Here is a 27,566-nt window from a genome sequence, read left to right on the forward strand (position 1 = left end):
AAATCTACAATAGTATGTGCTAAATGAATGCATGAATAATAAAGCTCTTGCTTTTTAAAAATAAGAAGGAACACTATATCTATATTTGTTATGGCTTATTGCAAAGCCACACAGGCTAAATAACACCAAGTTTCTACTCATTAGATAAGGCAGAAACCCCACCTTTGACGTCTTTTGCTCCTATCCTGGTCTTTTAAGCAAGGCAATTATGTGAGCAATACCACATTCCTTAATGATTTGGAAAGCACTGCCAGATATCAGGGAGTAAGTAGTAGGGTGAGGAGTGGCATTTCATTATGGTCTTTTATGCCCTCTTTAGGGTGGATGTCAACCTTTGAAAATGCCACACTGTATAAGGCTGAAAAATTCCTTTGATTTGCCCCAAATGACTTGTCGTATGTCTTCAAGGTCCAGAAGAGTAAAATATGCCTTTTATGTATGCAGAGGTAGTTTCCTTTCCACTCTTTTCTTTTGCCCAGGTGAGCGTTCACTGGCCATCACCACTTAGACATTACACATTTCCAAATGTTTTATCCTCAAACACTTGATTACTCTAAATACAACCCCTGCGCTGACTCACCCCCGCTTGAAAGGCATTCAATTGACCAGAAGGAAGAAGGGAGGATGTTCTGAAACCACTACTCCAGGAGCTTGACTAGTTTATCACAGGTAGACAATTTGTGTTATTTTCTCTTTGTGGAGTTCACCCCATGCTGCTCCTTACAATCCAAAGTAGCACTTTGATTTTTTTTCTGATAGTGTCCCCAGTGGATGCTGAAACACTCTGCCACCTCCACTTTACTGATGTGTAGATTTTGCCCCCCTGTGAATTACCTCTGTTGAATTTTCTTTGGCTTCTTTTTTTTTAAGGCTCCTGCTGACAAAACTTGCAGACAGCAATGTACATCCTTAACAGACTGAGCACCCCGCTCCCAGCAGGGCAACCCAGGCATCCACAGCTCACACACATTGTTGATCAAATGCCCCACAGAGAAAGCTGTCTGTGAGCCACAGGCAGAGGGTGAAAAATCTTTGGCGATTCTCAGAGGACCCACCCACCCACCGCTGCCTTTTTTTTTTTTTTTAAAGTAGAAAAGAGAGCACAAAGTCCAGGATTTTGTATATAATACCTTTTCTTTTTTTAAAAAAAAATAAATTTTTATTTATTTTGGGGGGGAGTAATTAGGTTTTTATTTATCTATTTTTAATGGCGGTACTAGGGATTGAACCCAGGATCTTGTGCATGCTAAGCATGCGCTCTACCACTGAGCTATACCCTCCCCTCCGTAAGACCTTTTCAGTTTCCTTGCTTTCTTAGTCTGAATAATTTGTGTTTTAGGTAAAAGCATTAAGAAATGAAAGAAAATTTACCCTTAAGGAAGTCCAAGTTTGGGTTCATACTTAACTGCAGCCCCACTCCATCATTCATTCATTTAACAGATATTTTTTAATCTTTACCATCTGTCAGGACCTGTTTTACATCTAATCTGTCTTTAAAATTTGTCCTTACCTCTATTTTTAAACGCGTTGATTTCTTTCCCTGTTACTATAAACACCTCCTGAAAAACAAATGTAATTATCACATGTGACATTTGTTGTGGCCTGGCATCTCCCATCAGGTAACGATGAGCTTTCTGACTTTATCAGGAGTTTTCCCATCAAGAGGTCTTCGTAGGATTGTGATGCGGATAAACTCAGTGCAAATCTCCATCACCCACCGTGTCTTAGTTCAGTGTCACCTCACTCAAAAGTCTAAATAAGTGGTGCAGAAATTATCTAATGGACCTGATGGAAACAGAAATAACTCATTGTATTGTGTCCAGATATTGTTTGCATAGATTTATTTGAAGATAATTGCATTTTAAAGCAAAAAAATATATACTTTTAAAGCAAAAAAATTATGACTGCGATATATTTGTTTCCACAGTATATTATCTTCTATTCGCTTTTTAAAGCTTAGTTCAAAGGCTAGGATTGATTTCCCTTACAAAATGTTTTATATAGCCGATGTTGATCATAATAGCTCGGTTTATGTTAACACCAAAGCTGCCAATTAATTCACTGGGGAAAAGAAAAACAGATAACACAAATCTTTGCTATGATATTTCTTTAGAAGGAGCTACTTAAACCTTTTTTATTTTAAATGGGAACTTGGAAAAATCTACTAGCAGTAGTGAGAGAATCAGATTACAGCGCAGTAAGTCAATGCAGAATAGTCTGTGGATGTGGCAGGAAGAACTCAGATTGTGACTCTGAAATCACATGGAGCTGCTGGAGTAAATACTCAGTCCTAAAAATGATCAAACCCATTGCTCTCATCTTTCAGTGTATCTTTCCTTGTTTTGCATGTACATTTAATTTGTCTCCTGCCAGGCTGCGTGAGGTTTTAAATGAGACATCATAGGTGAGATGAACAAATCACAGGTTTAGCCACACTATAGGAGCTAGAAAACATTCCTTTTCATGGCCTTACTTAAGAAATAGCAGTGTCATCTTCACTCAAGTTTTCTGAGTATTTTTTATTTGTTAACAGATATTTTGGAAACTTTACCATCTGTCAGGACCTGTTTTATACCTAATCTGTCTTTAAAATTTGTCCTTACCTCTGTTTTTAAAGATGTTTCCCTTTTCCTCTTTCCCACTCAGCTGTAAATTCTGTGTTAATAGTGTCTATGTCTATCATAACGTGCAGTAGGACGTTATCTTTCTCAGCAGTATTCTAGAGGAGGGAGAGAAGAGATTATTCTTACTTTCATAGATGAAGAGAAACAAAGGCTAAGAAACTGACTTCTTCAAGAGGATGTAGCCAGAACTGAGACTCACATTCTAGGTGCTTAACAACTATCTTCTCTACCATTTTCTGAATTCAATTTTGTGAAATGAACTGAATCATTTGTAACTTTAATCCCTCTCCAGATTTTGTTCCATTTAAATATTGGGTCATTCATTCAAGGATGATTGACCACATGTCTAATTGCTTAATTTACTTATATCTTCTTAATGAATGTGAATTACAACTCAGTCAATTTAGTCTTTGTGACTGACATCTATAAAATTAGATCTCAAACAAAACAAGTTAGTTCTTTTTCATTTGTTAGTAAGAGTTACAGCCTTTGTGTGAAAGAACGTATCCTTCAACAATGGAGGAAAACAAGGAGTTTGCATCTTTATGGATCTGATCAGAGATGGCAAAGAGGTTCCATGTGTATTAACTCTCATCTTTGTCTGTAGTTTTGTTACAGATGGAAAGCAATCATGCCAGATACTTGGCTAGGTACTGAGAGACAGTAGCAAAAAAATGGTCCTATCATTCTATTTAGTAAGTACAGGATTAATTGTGATTGTAAATTGCATTATTCACTCCCTCAGATGATTGAAAGCTCATAATATGGCATATGTGATAGCTAAAATATGCCTCAGGCTAAACTGGCAGGGAGTGGGTAATTAGGTTTATTTATTTATTTTTAGAGGAGGTGCTGGGGATTGAACCCAAGGCTAAACTGAATACAACAAAAAAATTTAAAGTTAATTTGTAAATTCAATATAAACTGTTTTAGTAAGATACATTCTTCAACTATGCTCATGGCAAAATGAGAAAACATCCCTTTAAACTTACTCTAAAAAGAGGAATTGGCCTTCCAGTCATTTGCATTCAAGGGGATCTTTAAGTCCTATACAGAAGCATTGAGGAATATTTCAAAAAGGTAGCAATATTTAGCCAAGGGATTTGACCTACAGATGGTTCTCTCTTCCAGAATTAATAGACTGAACAATAAAAATCTTAACACTAAAGCAATATAAAATAACCTAATACTAGGACAGACTCTCCGATGTGAGGCTGCTCTGGTTAACTATCATGAGCATTAACCCAGAATTCCCTTAAGGAGATGCCATCACTGTCCACCGCAGGGGCACTGAGGGCGGGGTCGGGTGGTCTGAATCACAACAGTATTGTATTGGAAAGGAAAGTAGGACTGTTATTACATTAACATTTATTGAATTGCATAAAATTTGTATCTTTCACATTGAGAAGGATAACATTAAGTTAGAAGACTTCAGAGAGACTGTGAATGTATGTGACATAAACAATAATTGAGGGTATCAGAGATTATCTGGCATGGAGTGAAAAAATAAAAACCTCGTTCAGAGGTTTTTAAAAAATAAAAACCTCATTTGGACAGTTTCATTTAAATATTTAAAGGGATATCATGAAGAAGGGGCAAATGTTCTGAGTACTTCTGAAAGGCAAGTAAACATCTAAAGAAGGCAGATTTGAGGTCAAATTAAAGCTTAAATTTAAATTAAATAAATGTATCCAGCCATGGATATGGGATTTTATATGTGATATTTTTACACACAGAAGTATAGATTTATGATGAAACTAACGAAGCTTATGCCTGGCTCCTCTTTCCCAGTCTCTCAAAGAACCTGAAATTAATTTTGTACTTCTAATTATATATATATATATATATATATTTTTTTTTTTTAATATGGAGTCTTTATTAACATTTCAGGCTCAACAAAAACCTGAATCTTCCTCTACTCACATGGCAGTAAAACCTGCATACACCATATCATTTTTCCAATTGTAAGGATCTAAGATTTTTAAATTATGCTACTCATTTTTTATTGACTAGTTTTATTCTCAATAATATATTGATCAGGCACCCTCTGTTATATATGGATTTGTGAGAATTAGCGCAACATGTATAATTTGCCTCCCATAAATGTAGAGCACGCATATTGACAGAGAGTGGCGGAAAAAGAGGCCAAAAAGGAACATAACAGTAAAATTTGATAGTTTTTTTTTCCCTCACTCAAAGAGTGCCTCCCCAAGTATAAATGAATAATTATGAGTACCACAATTAATTTATATATATGGCATAAGCAGGAATTTCAGATAACTATAAAAGTGGTGAAGACTAAAACACTGGGTGGTCTGATGCTTGAGCATAATCACGCATGTATCTGCATAGTTTGCATAAAAACATGAAAGAACAAAATGATGTTTTGTATGTTTTTGTTAAATTTAGTGCATTTGATGGCTGTCTTTCGTGTGGATATATTTTGCTATAATTTTAGAAGGAAATATTGACAAATATTGCAAATGCTTTGCAAATGTGTTTACAAATGCTATTCTTGTCTAAATATCAAGTCTTCCTAATGGTAACAAAAAAAGAACACAAACATACTTTCAGAAATTAAGGGGTAACGGGGACCTCTTAAATATTTTGAAGTTTTAATGACTAATTCATTAGATACAGAGTTGATTTAGAGATGGCTGAAGTGCTAAGTTGAAATCACCCTGACATAGCATAAAGAATCAATACAGAAAAGTAATGAAGTGGAACTTTTCAGATGGAGAAACTTGGTACTGAGGAAGAGAGAGGTAAAAATTTAGGAAGCATTACTATGAAGAATACTATTTTGTAGTGCTTTAATAAAAAACTTTCATAAACATTAAATAATTACAAATGTATTAGAAATGAAGTTTAACTAGAGGGGATTTGGCTGGTAAACCCAAATTTTAAAATCTTTCTTATTTAAACCTCCATAGAATAGGCCAGCACTGTGTATGTGGACAATGTAGACATGTGAAGTCTCTCTAATCAGTAATGAATATAATTCTGTATCATATTGATTGGTGTTAGACTAATACAAAAATTAAATCAGCACCAGTAAGAAAATAGGATGGTTGGTCCATGAGGAAGAAACCTTTGTATTCCATCTTTGTAGGAATGGAAGCAATGAATAAATACGGTCCTGCCATCAATGTTTGGAACAAGTGGTGAAATGTCCATGGAAAATATTTCTAGTGAGATACAAAAGCGGTGTAATTGATTCAGGAGTATAGCTGAAGAGCATAACAGAATTTAAAGAATTAACAATGCCCCTCTGCTAAAAAAAAAAAAAGTTTTTGAAAAAAATAACGCTAAATCCATTAATGAGGGAAGAATGCTTTTATAACGGGATAGTGTCTATGAAATAGGGAGAAAAGGAACATTCATTGAAGGGCAAAAATTTGAAGGGCAGTTTCCCATTGAAACTGCCAAGATCTAAACATTTAAAGATTTTTGAAGGGATTCTTGTACATTAAATCAATAATAAAAGTTTTCAAGACAGCTGACCCTAACTTTGAATGCATTTAAGAGGTACTTATAAAATTAACTGTACTAATTATTGCCAGAAAAGATTTACTGTGAAAAGCAGCATCCTTTATTTCATACTAAGTAATAAATTTCTCTTAAAAAGCCTACTTAAGATGCAGATTTCATACTAAGTGATCAGTTTCACAGATTTCAAAATGTTTTCAGAAGGCTACCTTGCATTTGATTTTACAGATTTTTCCTGGTGACAAATGTAGTGAGGACCTAAAATTAAGGATCTAAAATGATGGCTTCACTGCAAGTTCTCTTCCCCACTCCATTCCCATGGATAAGGTCCTGTAGCTACACAATCCTCTTATTAAGGGGACCAGGCATGGTTCCTGCTTGTCCCTGAGTAGTTCCTTGCCAGCCCACTGAGTTATTTAATCAGGTCAATCACATCTTCCTGCAGGAACCAGGGTGTCACCTGACCTTGAAACTCCAAGGTCTGCCTTCAACAGCCCCTGATAATTCACTCTGTTCCAAGTACAACCTCTGAGATTCCCTTTATGGCTTCTGGTGTCCTCTTCCCTGGGGTATGAGTATATATGACTTTAAATAACCTGCTGTCAATCTCATCTGTCCAGTGTCAGGTGTTGTGTGTTAGGCCATGTCCCTCATCCTAGCGTGGAAGCTTCTCCTCACCAAGGGGGTGAAAGGAGGCTATAAAAACCACCTTTTATTTTTATAATATCAATTTTATTTTCAGGTACAGATTCTCAATTAATAACATTATATGGGAAATAATATTTTAGCTTATTTTGTAATTTGTGATCACTGCCTAGAAACTAGTTAGATTCAAAGTCATAAGGTACATTTTGTAAATGAACGTACTGAGGCACAGTTAATATATGAGAACACGTCACTTACAGAGAGAATTACGGTGAAGGACATAGATCACAGGGCTTCTCACTTCACAGTTTGTTTTCTTTCTGTCATAGTGAATTGCCAGAGTGTTACAGAGACCTGGATGTAAGAATCCATTTTTTGATAATAATCTGATACCAAAAGTATGTATCAGATGTTTCTATTTCTTATTAAAATCCTTTTGAACCTTCTCGAAATTGTGCATGGCAAGGGCAACTGGAGTTTTGTTTTAGTCAAGAATGTGTGCTCCATAGGATGTTCTCTTGGACAAAGTCAAGTGGAATCGTGGGATGACTGGTGTTTCCCTTCCATTATGGTTCCTCAGCAAAGTCACTGATTTCTTTTCTAGACGTCCGCCAAGACGTAAATACAACAGTAACTGTCAAGGGCCTGCAGTTCCTAACCCTAACTCTCTTCCGATGCGCCTCCAAATCTGAGCTCTTTCAGAATTTCAGATTTCAGTTATTTGAAGGGCAGGAAAAATAGAAATATAGCCTCTATTCATGACAGAAAAGATGCAGTGTGGCAGACTTAGTAGACTAGTTACCTCATCTTTAAATGAATGGTTTGAAATATATTTTCCTTTCAGAGGGAGCATTTGTTTTTCAGTTCCCTTCATACTGATGTTCATCCACTGCCATGAAAGTTAGGATAGAAAAACAAAGCAATTAAAAAAAAAAAAAACAGGCAGCAATTAAGCAAAATGCAACTATTTTTGACCTGTGATTAAAAATAATCTGTCTCCTTATGACTAGACAACTTTACAGATTCTTTTGAATGTATGTCTTTCTGAAATGTTTTTCCTTATGGATTCCAGTAACTGATTTGACTATGGCATATTAGAATTGAGTACTTGTTCTATTACATAATTATTTAAAATTTTATTAACTATTCTAAAGTTAACATATTCATTGATGTATAGTATTCAATATTTAATTATTTATACCTAATAATCTTAGCTATCAGGGCAAAATTAGTTACCTACAGTTCCTATTATGGAGTTTACCATGTAGTTTGGTTGTTAAAAAATGGTATTAGTGCCTTTTTTTAAGGTTATGATGGAAGGCTTATTATATCTGCTTTAAATATTTCTAGACTAAATTACCTTAGCTATTCCTAAGGTAGTAGATCTTTGGTTGTGAACTGTGCACCTGCCAATTGTTAGACTGGACCCAGAGCAGTTACCTGAGGCAGGTGTCTGCTTGCCCCTCCAGATGCTCTGCACCAGCTTCAGCAGATACCGGATGGCTTTCCATTCAGGCAACCATCCCAGATGGTGTTCTTTCCAACCATAAGATAACACCTTACTTAATCTACAAAGCAGACGCAGCAGCCCTTTTTCAGTGACAGTGAAATTGCAGGCTCTGGGTACTTACCAGATAATGCAGTCTTGCCTTCTTTGCTTTTTATGTGTGTTGTTGTTGTTGTTTTTCAAAAATTTCATTTTGAGAAATAACATTCATGGAGTTTTTCCTAAGTCATATGTGCCTTATCTACTCTTCTATGTTACAACATTTATCCTAAAGTCATGCCAATTCAGCAGAGATTTATGCATATTTAGAATACATTATTTTGAATTTTTAAGAAATACTCTTTGCTGAACTTCACCATGTAATGTTATGGTTATGATGTGTTGATGAAAATGTAGTTATTTGCATAATATAGTGGTGTACCCCTCACGGGGATCAAAAATTTTTTACTTTGATGTTCTCATAAGTGTGATTTTTAAAAAAATATTGCACGTATTTGCTTATGTCCTGTCCTCTTAATTATGGACCCACAGAATTCAGTTCTGTGCTCACTATCCTGACCCGGTTAACTAGTCCTGCAGCTCTATTTAGGTATCATTTTCCTCCCTTATCAGGTCTAATACGTCCCCGTGTTGGTCATGTTGTTGTGACTTAACCTTAGGTATTGTCTCAGTGCGCAGTAGGGGAGGTAAGGGCAAATTCTAGGGAAATCTTATGCATATTAATGAATGTTTTAGCAATTACACTAGTACCTTGTGCCTGGAGTTATCTGTTACCATCACCACCTGTGATGGAGTTTTTGTTACCAGCCACATGGCAGACAGTCCAGTTCCCAAGTCCCTTTCCATCCTCGCCATTCTCACACCATGCCTGGCACTCACTGTTGAGAGCTGAGTTCCCCTGAAGCCGCTGGAGATTAGGAAGCAGATGTGTTAGGGAGTTCTCCCAACACCTATGAACACCTACGAAAGGGGAGGCGAGTAAACAGGATGGGGAACAGTTCTCATGCAGCTTTAACAGAGGCCTTACCCAGCCTGACTGGGGACTCGGAAGCTGGAGTAACTCTTCACTGTTGTCGTGAGTTGGAACAGAGAATCCAGACCTCTGTGTCCCTGCATCAGACAGTCATTGGTTTCTGAATGAACACTTGCATGAGGCATTTCCTTTCAGTTGATGTGTTCCCTTAGTTTCCCTAAAGGAAGTAGGCAGCTAAGGGATTTCCAATGGCAGTGTTTCCTGCCACTGAGGGCATGAAAGTCCTTCATCCCTGAGGGGGATCTGGTTCATGCCACACGGCATCCTCCACGTGGATTAATGAGTATTTCCTCCTATAATGGGTTCTGCTGAAATCAAGAACACATCTATACTTCATCGTGTTTAAAAATTTTTTAAAATATCTTTAGCTATTTTTCTCTGAATTGTAGTTTGGATTTTTTGCACACTTTAAACTGGCTTGTTTTCATGCTGAATTGTAGGGACATTTACTACCTATTCTCATAGACTTTGTGGTTTTTACACATTATGTATGAATCCTAAGTGTGTGCCTTGTCTTTCACTTTGACTATGATTTATTTTGGTGCACAGTAGGTTTTCACTTTAATATACTTGAATTTATACATTTATACAATTTCCTCTTTGGTTTGTCAGTTTAAAAGGTATTCCAATTTTTCTTTTTCTTTCTTTCCCTTTTTTTTTTTTTTTTGCAAAGATTGTAAATGCTTAGTGTTCAACAGAAATTTCTTATAAAATTTTCTGGGCCTGATGATTTTGTAGTATGTATGGTGTAGATGTATTGCTATTGATTCTTCTGATCCAACTGTGTTCATTGTTATAAGTCAATTTAGATTTTTCATTTATTTTTTCCTTGAGTCAATTTTAAATAATTTTGGCTATGTATGTGTGTTTCGGTGCCAGGTATTAGCATGTGGAGTGGATCGATGCTTCCAATTTTATAGTTTATTTACCTGAAATTATCTGTATTAGTCTTTCATCTTTTAAAAATCCTCATTTATATCTGTATTATTACCTTTTTTTAATCTCTAAAATTATTTAGTTGATCTTTCTGCATTTTTTCTTGATCAGTCCTCAAAAAATATTTTCTATCTTATTACTCTTTACTGATCACTAAATATAGGCCTTGCTGACCCTCTCCATTTTGTGTTCACTATTGTTACTTTTTGTAATCTATGTATTTTCTTCCTTTGTGTATTATTTAAGTATATTCTATTTTTTCTAACATCTTAAGTTGGATGCTAGGCTTATAAATGTTTAACCTTTCTGTTTTACTGTAAGCATTTAATCCTGAAACTTTCTCTCTATATTCTCTGGTAAAATTCTTTTTGGTGCATTTCTATCCATATATATGTGTGTGTGTGTGTATTTTATATATATATAGCGACTTAACCCTAAGAATCCCATGTTGCCTTAAATAAAGCAACACTGGTGTTTTCTTAATATGTGTTTACCTGGTACTGAGTTTTTACATTTCCATCATTTTACGTGCTAACTACTTTTCAATTTGTTAGATTGCTTACTAACAGCATATAATTGGATTTTTTTAATGTATTGTTAACGTGTCATTGAAAGAATAAAAATTTACTTTATTTACACTTACATTTCATTTAAAATCTAAAGACAGAATAGTTGGATTTTGTATCCTATATTGTATTGCCGCATTACCTTCTCTTTTCAATACTTCCTTATTTCTTTTTCTTTTTAATTTTCTTCCTTTCTTTTAAATTGGCAATTTGATTTTTAATTCTGCATTCTTCCTGCTACTTGACTTAAAAAAATGTTTTTAAGTTGTTGCCTATGGTATTTTAAAATTCCATTTGATCTAATTTTGTCTATCTAATTTCTGTACTCCTTCCCCAAACGTTCAGGACATGAGGACAATACTTCTCAAACTATCAGTGGCACAGGATATTTTTTTCTCAAAATTTCCAATTCTTGATGAACTGATAAATCTGTAAAATAAAACAAGCATGTATCACTAGAAAAGTGAAATGATGTAATACACATTAAATACAAGCCTCCGTTTTTGATTATTAGATTTAACAGATAACAAAATTACTCTGTCAAAATGCCTTTAAAGTTTCTAAAGTCTAAATCTCAGTGTCTACTTCTTGTTACAGACAAGTAGAAGGCGGCTGGTGCACTGGCACTGATCATGTCATGTACGAGTGGCGCTGGCTGAGAATAGTTAGTTGTTCTCAGTTTCTTCCTACGTAGAATTGCTGTCAGGTGTTTTAGTCCGTCTTGTTTTTTAACCCCAAAATATTATTTGAAGTACTTCATATAGTTAACATTTGTTTAAACCTATTCATACATTTCTCAACTTCAATGCATACTTTTTCCTTTTTAATCTCAGACCTTCCTTTTGTGACATAATCCTTCCTTCTGATATAATCCTTTAAGATTTCCTTTAGAGAGAGTAAATTAGTGGCAAATTCTTTTAGTTTTCTTTTTTCCTCCAAACTTCTTAGTGGCAGTTTTGTTTGGTATCTCATTCTAAATCGACAGGTTTCTCCCCCCACCCCTCTCTCAGAACTTTGAGGACATGATTCTCTGGCTGTTTACATTCATTGTGGTGTTGCAAATTCTGTTAAGTAATTTTTCTGTTTTCTTTGGATACTTTTAAGTTTTTCTCTTTGTACTTGATATTCTTAATTATGATTATAATAATGTGTCTTGGTGTGGATTTCCTTTGTTTATTCTTCTTGGAAGTATATGTATTTTCTGAACCGAAATATTTTTATTTTTCATCAATTCTGTAAAATTCTCATCCATTATATTTTCCAACATTACCTCTCTTATATTCTCTATTATATTCTGCAAATCGATTAGATGAAATTTAGACACTTCTGTCTTTCATGTCTCTTAGTCTTCTGTGTTTTCTATCTTTTGAATTTTGGTGATGCATTCTAATCAATATTTTTCAAATATTCTAGTTAACCAGTTCTTTCCACAATTTATTGTTCTATTTACCCATCTATTTTGTTTCACTGATTACATGATTTCAATTTATAGATTATCTATTTGATTATTTTTCACATTTTGTATTATCTTTAATTTTATAGATCTTTGATTCTATCTTTTATTTCTTTAAATGTTTTAAAGATCATTTTTTATTCTACATCTATTAATTCAGGTATCTAAAAAACTTAGGGGTGTAATTCTGCTTTGATTCTGCTGAATAGCATTTATGATGCCATTTTTTTTTAAACTTTTATAATTTTGGATTGTGGGTTTAGATTTGGTGGTCTTTTTTGGTGAGAATCAAATTGGGCCATATTTGGATTATATTTTGAAAGATAATATTTCAAAATGTAGATGCTCTGGAAGTGTCCTTAACTCATGAATATTTTATGTTAATTTACCCCCATATGCTTCTCTGCAAGGTACATAGTGTAAGTCTAATCATCAAAACTCTGATTTAAGAGCAGGCTTGTATCCTTGCAAACTTGTTTCACCACAGCACAGGCCAAGCCAGGTGCGTAGGCTTTTCATGCATGTTTATTGTCTTATTTTCTTTCACAGGATACATAGCTCTTCCCTGGTCTGGGAAACAGTGTTATATAGAAGTTTCAGTTCCACCGTCTTTTCTCCCTGCCTTACATTCTGATCGCATGCCCCAAAGTTCATGGTCTACATTCCCCATTCAAATTCGATTTCTGACATTGGTAGAGATAGAGCTTTTAGCCATCATTCTAATTTTCACCATTTTCTTTGATTTGGCTTTACGTGTTTTTCTTGTTAGGGAAGGTGGGGGCAGCAAGGTTGAGCTTAACTGTACATTCTAAATACGGTTTATTAATTATATTTTCTCCAGAACTTCTCTATCTATCATAGTGAGATATTTTTCAGGATATTTATCTTGCCACAGTGCCAGAAATGTAAGCACGCAGTTCAATTTGTGTTCTCTTTTCTTTCCATGCTGTAGTCACACTTTACATCTTTCAGTAATTCCAAAAGCCTTCATCACTTTCTAATCCACTTTTGGTTAGGGTGAGATTTAACCATATTACAGCTATCAAAGTAAACTCCAAAATTGTAGCAGCTTAAAAAGGAGAGATGCTTTTTGTTTACTCATCTAACAATCTGATTTGGGTGTTTCTTGGGTATTTCAGGTAGTCTGGTTTCTTCCACCCCAGGGCTCCATCAGGGAAGAGAAATGACACACACCACTTTCATTCAAACTCTTTGGATGGGAAATAGTCGCACAGCCCCCTGTGCATGCAAGAAGAGGGGAGGAAACAACTCCTGTCCAGTCAAGGCTCCCTCTAGTGGAGACTGCGTAGTACAGCAAAGGAAATTTTGTCGATGTCCAGATACTCATTTCTGTCACAGATGCTTTTGTGTGATCTTCCCTGCACCTGGACATTTTCCCTCACTTAAACCTCTCTAAGTCATACTGTTTTGAGCTTTTGTACCCAGTCAAAATCTAGAAAAGCCTCCCCATCTGCAGGGAGGGCCTGGTGTCATTAAGAAAGACCTAATTCTTTACTCTTTCTTTGCATTTACAAAATTGTGTTTATGTTTGAGAAAACTATTGCACAGACATTAAATCAATCTCCAATCCCCCCACTAAAACATATGCTCTGGAAAGGAAGAGCTCATTTCTGTCTCTCTCTCTCTCTCTCTCTCTCTTTTTTTTTTTTTTTTTTTTTTGCTATGATATTTCTTGTTTCCTAGGGTCTGGCAAAGTGTGAACACTAAGTAAATATTTGTTGGAGGAATAATTTAAAAAGAGTTTTGTGTAAATTAATCAACATATTTATAGTGGGAACCATAACATTCAGTATCATCAAACTGCTAAATGCTTACTTAGCATGTATAAATAAGAACCAATCCACAAGGTGTTTATGAAGATCCACTCGACAGACATAGCAGGTTCTGTGACAAAGCCACATACCTATTCTGTCACTAGGAGTCTTATATCTACTTGGGGGAGGTAAGCATTCCAAAGCTGGAGCATTAAAACTCTCCTGTACAAAAATTTTAAATTAGTATAGATTGTGATTATACAAAGATACGCAAGGTCTGCTAGCCCTCGTGTTGCCACAAATATTATTTAGTTTTCCTATTTGAGACTCTGCATAGACGCTCCATGAAGGCAGAGACTCGATCCCCTGAAGACTGTTTATTCAGCAAATTACACCACCGTGTGCTGAACCACCACAGTGTCAGGGTATACGTCTGCTTTACACCTTAGGAGAGAAGGGACTTGTGCAGTGTTAAAGGATGAGGAATAGCAGTAGCATTATCTGTCCCCCTAAATCCTTCCCACGGTCATCCCTGAGCTGAATGCCACTGAAGCCACATACCAGAGGTCCCTATGCTGCAAAATCGGCCTGACATCAGGGGGCCAGAAAAAAGTAATGCTTCAGGCCTTTTGCTAGTGGCATTATCAGTAGCACAGATGTGATGGTAGGTATTGTGACAGTGGTGAGCGACGCATACCTCCCTCCAACAGCTGGTTAAGAACACAAAGTGAACTGACAGGACTTACTAAGTAGAGGGCTGACGTGGTACTGAGTGGAAGGAAAGGCTGGTGTCCTTCCTGGTTGTTATTTCCCCTGCTCTGCTTCCATTATGCCATCTGAGAGGAGTAACCACTTTACAGGAACCAGTTTTCAAAAGGAAATCAGGCTTTTCTCACTCTTAGATAAGTCTTCTTGAGGACATGTCAGAGAAAGACTGACACCAGTGTCCTTATGATAAATCAAATTAAATGACTATTTTAATACAAGCTAAATTCAGGCTACGGGCAGTCATTGGACATACATGGTTTCTACACCTCCTTACTCTGGGAACCACGTTGCTTCCCTTACAGAAAGAATGAAACTTGTTTCATTCAGAGACCTCACTAAAGGAATATCATACAATTAAATATGCAGTTGCCCCCGCAGTCATTATATGAAATGTTCCAGATGAGAATTTTTACGTGCTCATTCATTCTGTCTAATTTCAAGTATTAAAATCCAGGCTATTTCTTTTTCCTCTAAAAAATAAAATTACATACTTAGTGAGGCAGATAAATGCTGAAGTATATTGTTTCATTAAAAATAGCATCCCAGACGTATGTTAGTATTTTTTCTTCAAATATGTTTAAAACCCCTAATAGCTAATATATTTTTGTCACCTTTTATTTTTGACTTCCTTCCTTAAGTTTTCCTTTACTTTTTTTTTTTTTAATAGGTTTCCTAGGTTCTCTAAGGAGCTCCTTGCTTTCATGCTGTTAAGACTCTTCCAGATCAGGTAAGAAGAACGCATTAAACTAATTTGAACTTCTGTGGTTGAAACATAGTGGCATTTGTTAGTTGAAATATACATACGCCTTTCATCTAGACTCTTTAAGATACACTACTATTCACCCATGTTGTTGATTCCATCTTAAGCGAATTGTTGGTAAACAGTTGCTTATTGCTTCTTTTTTTTTTTTTTTTTACCTTTATGATTTTGCTTTGAATGTGTTACGCTTTCTTTTCTTTTTCCTTCCTTCCTTGTTTCTTTCTTTCTTGTTATTGTTGTTTTGCTTTTTGGGGTTTTTTTTTGTTTTGTTTTGCTGTAACTATTCAGGAATTACATCCAGGAGCACAGCCTTTTAGTAATCAAGGTCAATAAGGAATCTCTAGTCCTAATAAGCTGTATAAAGCCTTTGCTGTGTGCCATTCCACAGGGCAGAGTAGAAGCTGTTTTATTGACCAGCCTTCCCTAGGGGGGCCTTGTAGCATTTGCAGTTTTAGCCCTGGGGGGGCCAACAGAGGAGACCTATGCTGCTCTTTTAATCAGTACCAGAATCAGCAATTAACCTATAACTGTAGCCGGTGTCCTAGAATGAAGCAATGTAATCTTTTCTCATTATTTCTTATGGGAAAATTACTTTTGACATATGTGCTTCAAGGTTGCTCACGTTTTTCAAGAAATATCCCTTTAGCCTACATCAATCAGGACACACGTTACCTCTTCCATATATGGGCACATTTTGTCCTACCTGACTTAAACTGGCCTGCATTATCTTTCTTCTTCGTGCTTTTAAGGGTGCCTTGTGCATATTTCTCACTTACCACAATGTGTTATAACCATCATTTTACTCCCTTGACTGTAAGTCTTTTGAGATTAGAGAGTGTTTATCGTGACAAACTCAGTTCCTAGTAGAGTGACTGCTTCTTCAGTAATAATGGCATTTCAGATCAACCTTAGGAACTAAGTCTCTCCGCACAAGGAATAGTGCCTAGCACATAGTAATCTCTCGATAAATATTTTAAGTTTCTGAATAATAACACCTAACACACAATACTTCTTGTATGATCAGCATAGTTCTGACTTTACATATGTTAATTCATGTAAACGTCAAGACACTCAGTAGGTGGGGCCAGCATTTTGCACATTATACAGATGAGTAACTGATGTGGGAGAGGGTGAGTGAATTTCCAAAGGGCACACAGCCAGGAACTGGCAGTGCTATGACAAATCTCGCCTCCAAGTCCATTCTTCTAATATTACTGTAGAAAAGAGTTGGCCTCAGCAAAAAAGAAATGACGTGCTAAAGAAATATTTTCAGGTGTAAGAGGAAGGAATATTTGTTCCCATACAAAAGACTAAGTATAAATATGTTTTTATGGGTCATACGAGAGGTAAAGGCAAATTTATTATTTGTATTCATGTGTATTTTTTCATGTAACAAAACTATCATTTTTCTAGAGAAGTTTATGAATAAAATGTAGTCTCTGTATCTTGTATCTGGAATTAAAAGATGCAGCGAATAATCTGAAGGATTAAAAGAGTTTCAGTTCTTATTGTTGGACTGTTAGAAGTTTTCGGTACAATCTAAATTATTACCACCATGACAAGAGAATGAAGACATGCATCAAAATTTTCTCATTAATGAATAGTGTTTTAAGCTCTTATACCAATGAAATAGCACTTAGAATAAAAACTTCAGGAAATATTCAGTCATTGATATAAAATTAAAGAGCTATGTTATAGCAGATCATGGTACATTTTACAATTAATTCTAAAACTTTTGTCATAAGGCCTTGAAATACTTGATTCAGGTGCATTAGGAGATATTTACAAAATTTAGTTTAAAATATACTATCTTAAAATTTGTAGTGAACCTCAAAACACTGTAACAGAAAAAGGAACAACCCTCAGAGACACCTAAAGATCGGGTTTGAGATACAGTGTACTAATCTGACAAGCACATGTTCTTGTTCGATGTATTCAGGTTAAAAATGGTTGCCTGCAGAAATACATCCTCTGCATAGAAATCTAAGAGAAAAATCAATCTTTAAATTTTGGTTTTAGAAATTATTACAAGAGAATACATCTTAAAGTAAGTTCTCTTTGTTCTCGTGCTGAAATTTGAATTTTTGCATACAATAATCTGAGTTTCCTAAATTGACAGATAGAGCTACTTGAAGTTAAAGCTAATTCCTGATTTTGTACATGGCGTTTGGTTTATTTGAAATTGAATTTATATCATATAACCTTATTTTATTTTATTATAGATAAACATAAATACAGATAGATACAAATTAAGATGGTCCATTCATTCAGATGTGAGACTTTATGTCCTTCAGTCTTTCTCCTACACTGGCCAGCTTCAGATGGTTCTCTTTTTTTCTCTTTTCTTCTTTTCTCCATCTTCCTCCTCCTCCTCTCTTCTCTCTCTTTTATTTCAAGCTTGTACTTTGAATTGATGGGATTTGGCATTAAATTACTTCTCATTTAATGTTTTCCATTTTAATTTCTGTTTTGTGTGTATGTATTTGATTTCAAAGTGATATAAAAGATTAAGTCCTGGGGTGTCACCACTGTTTTAAGATTTCATTTTGAATCATGTATCCAAAGACTTTTGAGTAGGAACCAAGTTATGTCTTCTCTCCTAAGAAGCATAGACTCTGGGCTTTTCCAGAGAGTTTTGTGGGGTTCTTTTTTTTTTTTTTTTTTTTTTTAGCACTTTGAAATGCCGTTAAGTGCTTAAATTCCTAGTATTAATTTCCCCCAAGCATTGAAGGACATGCATTTCTAGGTTAATGCATAGTTTCCAAATGTACAGGCACCTCATAGACTAGCCAGTGAAGAACAGAGATTATGTGAGTTTGGGGGTCACAGTGAAACTATTTGCTAACGTAAGGGTAAATTACGATCTCCTTTACACTATGTTCATTTTCTCAAAACTCAAATGTTCTTCTTTCCTTTAAACAAGGTATACCCGTTTTGCTACTTCCTGAAAACGCAATTTCTACTGTGATGACATTCTTTGAACTTCCTCTTGTAGAATTTCTCATGGTCAAGGATACCATTATTATTTGAACCACCAGAATGTTGTAACTTTTATCTTTGTGGAAATTGTGTGGATTAAGCATAAATACCACAAGTTCACCAACTTCTATTCAGTGAACCTTCTCTGCAAAGAATACAGAGAAAATCATTATGGTGTGGTCTGGGGACATGTGATAACGCCCCACAGATAAAAACGAGTAATTCAGAAACTCATGTATCTAAATACGAGTAACGGGTTGGGATTCCTTAGAAACAGAAGAACTTGACTGACAGTCTCTCGGTGGTAGTAAATGTGATGCCTTTCCATGTAACCTGAATCTGTTATTAACCTCAGTTAAATTCAGTACACTATGTAATAGTTTATTTTTTTCCTAATCTACTTAAAATTGCAGAGGGTGAAAAGTATGTATGTGTGTTCTTTGAATTCTTCTATAGCTTTGAGAATATCAAATAAAAACTTAACTAGTATCATTCCTATTTATAGATTAATATAAACAGAACACTAATAATGAGTAAAATTTATATAGCTTAGAAGGTAAGGATCTATGGTTAAGTACCCCATAACTACTTAGTAACTGACTTTCAGCCAAATACATAGATTTCTAAGCCTTGGTTTGCCTATCTGTTAAATGAAAATAATAATAGTATTTACTTCATAGGATATTTCTAAAATCCAAATAGCATTAGTAAGACAATTGTGAATATTAAATAAAACAATGCATATAACTCACCAGCAAAGTAGCTAACATTTGGTAACTGTTCAGTAATTACTTGTGGTTATTATGATTTACATATATATTTATCAGCTGTATATAGTTTACATCACTGACTTCTCTTCATAATGAGTTAGGTAGGACAAACATTTATTTTACAGGGTAGGAAATTGAGGCTGAAAAAGTTAGATCAATTGTACAACATCAAATAACTAGTAGGTAGAATTCTGACTTAAGCCCATTACTTATGACTCTAGGAACCATGCTGGGGACAGATTAATAAACTATTTATTTTAAATTATTTTCCACAAAATAGCTACATCACAAAAAATACTGTAATATAAAAATATCTATTAACTGCTTTGAATGTTCATTTCATTCAGAATCATATATAAACATTATAAATTATTTTAGCAAGTGTTAACTCAGTTTATTCAAGTTGTTTATGTCACCTTGACAAGTTCCTGAGAGTCTTGTATTGATAGGTGTCAGCTCCTCATCCACTTGGTGCTGAATCCAGGCTCTACCAGTTACAAGCCATGTGTGTGCTGGGAATACTTTGGGGAATGAGGCAAAGGAGAGTCACTGTCCTCCTGTAACTTCAGAGTGTCTGGCATAGAGTAAGAGACTGGAAGCTACCATCACTGCTATCATTAGAATATTTCCGTTGTTGAATGGCAGAATTCATCAATTTCTATCTAGGTTTCCAATATCAAAGTGAATTTTATGTTTAATGATTCCATATTCAATATAGTAACTATTTTATAATTTTGGAAGTAGACTCACTTCACAATTGCACGTTTCTTGTAATTTTAGTAACATACACCGGTGAGATCATCTAACTCAGCCTCTAGCAGTTTAAAATTTCTGCATCTTAAAACTTGGAACTATTCCAGGGACTCAGAGCTAACTCACTGACTCCTCATTCCAATCAATGCTGAACTCTGCTTAAGACCAAATGGGTTCTCGTGACCTTCCTAGATTGTTCATACAAAACATGTCTAGTCCTCTTTTAATTTTCTGTTTTCCAAGTTAACTGTCCTTGTTTTCTTCAGTTACTTTTCACGTAAACTATTCTGAGAACTGTCCCATGCTGCTTACCATTTTTCTAAAAGCACTTCAGTGTATCTGTAGGAGTTCCACTCCCAGATACCAGCCTCGGAGCTGAAAGAAAACTGTGACACTGGATGTGGATGCCTAATGTTTTCTGATTTCTGAGTAGCAGCAGCAGCTGTCTGATCTCAGGATAGAGGCGTGACTTAGATGCTCGTGGCAGAGTTCCTGACGTTTCCCTTTCCAGCCTCATCACTGCTTCAGTAAGCCATTAAATTCTTGAAACATCTCATTGTGTTTTTCCCACTGAACACTGAAATATTGAGTTCAATATGTTTAGTGTCCAAACGATAGTGCTTAGTACTTAGTACATTAAGTGTGAGCACTTTAATAATTTTTACTTTCACTTAATTTCCTTTGATAAGCATCCCTACAAATCACTGAAAAAAGTATATATTTAACATGCTTGATCAAAGAAAATAAAAGTTCAAGACTGATACCATCTCATGGGTAAATTCACTTAACAAATATTTATTGAAGGCTATTACGTTCTGGAGATTGTGAGCACGATGGCTAGCAAACTTAGACACAGTTCATGTCTTCATATGTTCCATTTCGATGGAAAACACACTACAAAAACAGAAATAAATGAATCAGGGGAAAGGTTTCCTTTTAGATCAGGATTACATTTCTCACAAACTGGAAACTCGAGTGAACCTTGTTTGACTTTAATAAGAATATCCAAGTGGGCCTTTTTTGTGTGTGTTCAGTCACTGAATTCAGTCACAGAGATCCTTCCTTTTCTGGATGTTGCCAAACTCTATCACACAGGCATGTGTGGCCTTTGCAGAAAACACTTCCTTTTTGACAGCTGAACGTCTACAACTTTATATTTCACAAACGCAAAGACGGCTTTTTATGTTTTAATGATCTTTCCTCATCTTCCCTTGTTACGCATATTGCTTAGCACTACGGATGGTGTGCCTTCCGATCTCCTGATCGAGTTTTCATGAATTTCTTATTCTAATGTTCTTTTGGGAGCCAAAGACACTCACTCGTAGCCACTCTCTGTCCCTGTTTCCTGTCCTGCTGGAGCAACACCGCTTAGTGTTTTGCAAGCTGCAAGGTGAGCTTTTCACCTTGTCTTCAACCAAGTGGACAATTCCACTTAACTTTTAGTTAAAATCAGTGCCCTGGTTTAGAACCAGAAAGAATCTGGGTCCCTAGATACTTGGGACTCGTGGCTCATGTGCAGACCACTTGGAGTCCCTGGAGTGCAGGCTCGCTCTGACATATTTCAGATGTGAAAAGTTAAATCAGATTTTATATCCTGGCTTCAGAATGAAAACATTTTTGCCTTTAGTCTTCTGTGGAAGTGTGATTTGAGATTTTAAAAAACAAACACACCCCCAAAAAAACTACATGTGAAACATTTTGGATTTGACTGATTTTTAAATTGGATATTGTTAAGTTTGCCTAAAATAATAATTCTGTGAGTTTGACAGAGTTAAGTGGTGGGCCTGTTTGTATAGTCTATGGTCCCAAGTGAAACGATCTCAAACTATGCTAACACTGAGATAAATGGAGATCTAGCTATGACACAGATGTATCTATGGAGATACTGGAACATTGGATGGAAAGCAGTGGGAACTAAGGAGTTGATCACTTTGTGAAACACACCTAGTTTGAGACTATTGAACCAGGTATATGTCATCTTGCTTCAGAGAAGCCTTTTTTTACTTCTTCTTCTTCTTAATTTACCATCTGAATAGTTTCATTTCCCCTTCTTCCCCTGGAATTGTTTGTGCTTTTCCAGCTTATGCTGAGCCCAAATTTGTGTCTAAACCTGACTGCGTAGGGAGTTGAACATCAGTATTTGAGGGTAGAATTGGGCCCATAATGGGTATTGAAATAAAAAGAATAATGAATTGAAAACCTGTGTACTTAAATGTGTATTTCCCATTTCTGACTGAAAATGCTACTCAGATGAAAGCCAATTTTCTTTTTATGAACTGAACTCATAATTAGGAACTTGAATTATAATAGTCATAGAAATGGTAGTTATAATGTAGACATATTACATTTGATTAGATTTTGCACGAGGGAAATTTTCCTTTGTATTAACTGGGCATTTAATTCCAGCGCCACAGAAAGTAACTTTGAAATTGCAGGCTGTGGACTGTGCCCTGCTTGAGCACTCTGCCTCAGTTAGGGCAGCACACGGAGCTTCGGGGCCACTCGCGCAAGACGGGTTTGACTCAAAAATTGTCGTTTCAATTTTCCTGGGTTTCATTTTAAATTATTTTTAAATCGTGCAGTTGCACTGTCCATGGTGTAAATCTGGGAGTGGGATTTGCATTTAGAATGCTGTAACAATACACTGTTCCTTTGGGTATACGAAGGAGGGTACCAAACACCGATTCACATAAATCAAGATAAGAATACAAAAAGCAAAGCAATTTGATTAGGTACTAAATTCAAAACATTACAAGATTGTGGTCTAACTGCCACCAGGATCTTAAGTCATCCTGCCTCCATAGCGTTGTCTAGTGTGGAAAATTAAAAAGACGTTTTTAAGAGATAAAGGCAATCTTGTTCCTATTGAGCGCTAGGGTTCTTGCCACTTTATCTCAGTTATGAGGTGTAATGTAATATTATATACACATCTACTATAAACATTCAGACTTTTATAGACATGTCAAAATGGTACCACTTGATGTAAAATAAAATGAATTACAACCTTGTAAAAAGTTCCATGATTCACTCTAACGTGAGTCCACCCTTTCTGCCACCTTAAATACCCAGGAGAAACTGAAGAGAAAGAACTGGAAATTTTACTTTAAGAGTTATCAGAGCAATAAGGTATAGCTTTCCAATGTCAGGGATTAAAATCTACCTTTGCTTTTATCATGAAATAATATCATCAAAGGTTACCTGTTACAAATGAATAAATTCTCTGAAGATTTTCAAGCTTATATTTATGTAATACATCTATAATTTTCTTTTCAGAAGCCTTACAAAAATCTTACATATACTCAATTTGCCACAAAAATATATTACTTCTTATTTCAAGTGGTATCTGAAGTCCGTAATCTCCTTGCATTTCTAAAACAGATATAAAATAATATATCTAGAATAAAGATTAGGAGCCTTCCTTTTTTCAGTGTGTCCTCTTTAAAGCTAACATAGCATAATTTTTTTCTCATCTTATATTCTGTGAGTGACACTGCTGTGAGCCTGATTTTTTTTTTTTTTAATGTGTAGGAGATGTTTGGCAAGTAATAGCATTCCTTTCCTATCAAGTTTTACAGCTTTTATATGGCCAGCACAACCCATTTAAACTCATATTCATTCTATACGTACTCGCTTTTAGTGATATTTCTTCTTTGTATGCCCTCTTATAATTAGGGAGAAGGCCCCAAAGGGCCCAATTAGCCAACATGTGAATGTAATTATAACTCTTGACTTTTTTTTCTCCTTGTATGTATGTCTGTGCAGTATATAGCATAACTTGGAGAAAATTCCAACCAGGAATAAATTACATATTGGGCTTTTAGCTAATTTATGGCAAACATTCATCATGGTTGCCTGAGAGACCCTGTTTCCTTCCACCTATATTAAGGATGGTAGAAAGAATAAAGCTGCCTTACGTAGCAAGCGTCCCCTTATATTTGCAAGTTGAACTAAACAGCCAAACTTCCAGTCAGTCTTGTGCCAAGTGTCAAACATCACAGAAGTCCAAGCTTGCTACCGGGTGGATGCTTAAGAGGGCTGAACTTCAAGTGGTGAGTTGGTGAAAGACATAAGGAGAAGCATTATTTTAAAGAAGAGAATTTAGAGCTATAGGTAGGTAAGTCCTGAGAGCAAGAATTGAGTCTGTACTGTTTCCATACCATTAATTCTGAGGGCTAGGTTTCCCAACGGTGTTCATCCCATTAAGAGTCCTACAGGAGCCATCCCAGGGGCTGACAGACGCCACTCTGAGAAGGTACTCCCTCTCACATTTAAGAGCGTCTTTCTTCTCTTGGGGTATTTACAGTTGTTCTCAACTCATGGTAAATTTCCAAAAACCATACTTCTCATTATGAAATAGTGAGTTTTCCACCGATTTTGGATTAGAAGGAATTTTTAGTCTCAGTTCATACTGAACATGCAAATGGATGACCAAATTGTATGTTTTGTGTAAGTGCCTTTGTTTCTAATTATCTAGATTAATGACAGATTCATATTAGCATCTTGTACCAGGGCCACTAGGTGCAACTATATAAAGTGTTCACTGTATTAACCCATTAGGTGCCTTTCACGTTAACTCCGACTTGACGCAGTTTCCCTAGGGGTCTGAAATACAGTAGTTTGGGCTCCAACTGTATGAGTTTATTTACTCTCTTGTTTTTATTCCCAGTTAGAACCAACTATCTGTTACTGTCTAAGCCTAGTCGTTCACATTTTATTCTTACCTTGTCTGGCTTAGATGGCTTATAATGGTAATAGCTAAGAAGAAGTAACATTATTTAACTGCATTATCACATTTAATCCTTAGAGTAACTCTCTAAACCAGATTTTATTACTACCCTCACATTGCAGATGAGAAGACAGAAGCTTTCAAAGATAGAGCTCTTACATTCTGGATTGGGGATTTTTAACTCAGATCGAGGCCTCAAAGCTACAGACCTTTATCATCTTCAGCAAACTACTATTATATTACATCCTAAACAACTGCTATGCATAAAGAGGGTCTTTCCTCTGCCATATTATCTCCCTGGGCCTTGATCGCATGTTAGTTTCTTTGTTGCCTGTTTTGAATTTCTTCTTACCTGTGACCACTCAAATTTCCCATCCATCTGGCTTATTCTATCAACCCTTCCATAGGTACATCTTAGGAAATGTGGACCGACATTGAGTTAAACCTAAAACAGGGTCACCCAATTCTGGAAAGGTTTAGTTTATTTTACTTTAGCCTAAGAGTATTATTTGGCTGGATTATCGTTTGTCTCTCTGCCACTTAGTCTGGATCATGCAGCTCACAGACATCTACAGATTCAGCATGAAGCTCTTACAAATACCGAAGGATGGATGGACGGACAGAAACAGACGTAGGTTTATCCTGAGCACTGCAGCTGGATGTGTCTCAGAGGAGGTATGCCAAGTGAAAGGAGGGTGTGGGGAAGCCACAGAGGTCCTAATCAGAGAGTTAGGGAATATAACATTTGGAATGGACAGAGAAAACAGTGTAGTGAGAAGAAAAAAATAGTGATGCTTTATGGCTGGCAACTAAAAATAGGTTCTAAGAAACCAATCATGCTGACCAGCCTAAAAAAGGAAAAAAAATGACCTGTTTGTGTGAAAATATCTTTAGATAGTAAATTCATTTAAACCAATATTTACCAGACAGTGGAGTAATACGGTCTCCTATAAATTATTTGAAATTTTCAAAGAGTAAAAATATATATGCAAAAAATACACATGAATTAAACTTCCTAATGGACAGCAAGCACTATGGAAGATCAGAGAAGAGGATCACTTATATGGACCATAATAAGGTCCATAGCACCATTTTACTGACTCTAAAATTACATTTTCTGTCAATTAGAAAACTGTCAATGTAATTTTGTGGCCTGCTAGTACTATTTTTTTATGCCATACCATAAAGTAGCATACTGTTCCAATATTGATTTGATTTGATTTTCTCTTTTATGCTTTGGGAATACCTACATATTATCTCAATTCTAGAGCAAGATAAATTGCTAATCATTTGCACATAACTTGAACCCTTGCCCAGGTCTGAAAGTAAAAATAGAAGCAAAGCTAGCATCCCAGACACATTCGAACAGGAACATGGAAAGGCAGCATTTAGTCATAACCGACCAAAAGAAATGGTGCAGATTATAACACAAGAAAATGGAAAAAATGAATCTGAAATAATGAACACATAAGATGAGGATTAGTGTACAGAGGCCAACAAAACTTACAGTTAAATCCAACACTTGTTGGCACATGATACTAAAACCCTGAAAGAACATGAAACTAAAATATCACATAATATCAACATGGAAGTATTGGAACAAGAGAAAAAAGAATTGGAAGCTGTTTCCAAGATGTATATATCTAGTGTCATGAAAAACTCTAAACAGTGATAAAATATTCTTAAATAAGTGTATTACGTATTAAAGGATGATCATTTGAAGAAATTATATGAAATGTCATACATATACACAACACACACATATTTCAAAAATCCCTGAAATAAAATGTAAACAAATATATACTAAGAAAACTAGAAGGAAAAAATCCTACTGAATTATATGATGAATGCCCAAAAAACGTGAGGAGGAAAACACTCTTGAAATGACTGGGACTCCTGAAATACACGTTGCAGGGAGCAGGGATAATCGACAGCAAACACAGAGCTCAAAGCTAGATATATGCTGCTTACAAGAGACACTTAAAGACATACAAAATATTGTATTTAAAGAGATGGGGAAAGTATTTAGCAGACAAACCATAATAGAAGCAAAGAATTATTACTATCAGGCAGAATAGAAATCAAGGTGAAATTCTGACTACACCTTGAATTTCACAGACATTATTTTCCTTCTACTTGAAGAATGATTTTTCATTTTTCTTTTGTTGCAGCTCAGTTGGTGGCACATTTCCTCCATGTTTGTTGATCTGAAGGTTTTTATTTTGCCTTTGTCTTAACGAGTGTTTTTGTTGGGGATAGCTGTCTCAGTTGGCAATTATTTTCCAATTATTTTCTTTAAACATTTGCAGAACCCATTGCATTATCTTCTGACTTTGTTTTTGTTGAGAAGTCTGCTAGTCATATTGTTGCTCCTTTGAAGGTAATGTGTGATTTTTCCTTCCTTTGGCTACTCTTAATCTCCTCCCCTGCCTCCTCTGTCCCCTTCTCCCCACAGCTCCTCCTCCTCACTTTAAGCAATTTTGTTATTATATGTGTAGATGTTGGGTTTTTTTTGTATTTATATTTTGGGGGTTGATAGAACTTCTACAAATTAAATTCATTGTCTTGTGTTGGTTTTTGGCCTTTATTTCTTCGTATATTATTCCAGCCTGATTAACAAATGGATTCTAATTGTCCGTTGGTTAGACTTTTGGGAACTATCTCACTTGTCACTTATGCTGTTATCATTTAAAATTTTTTCTCTTTTAAAATTAATTTTTATCCTCTTTACTTCAGTTTATATGTTTCATATTGATGTATCTTCCAGTATACTAATCTTGTG

The sequence above is a fragment of the Camelus dromedarius genome, chromosome 14, assembly GCF_036321535.1.
Source record: "Camelus dromedarius isolate mCamDro1 chromosome 14, mCamDro1.pat, whole genome shotgun sequence".
Lineage (NCBI taxonomy): Eukaryota > Metazoa > Chordata > Mammalia > Artiodactyla > Camelidae > Camelus > Camelus dromedarius.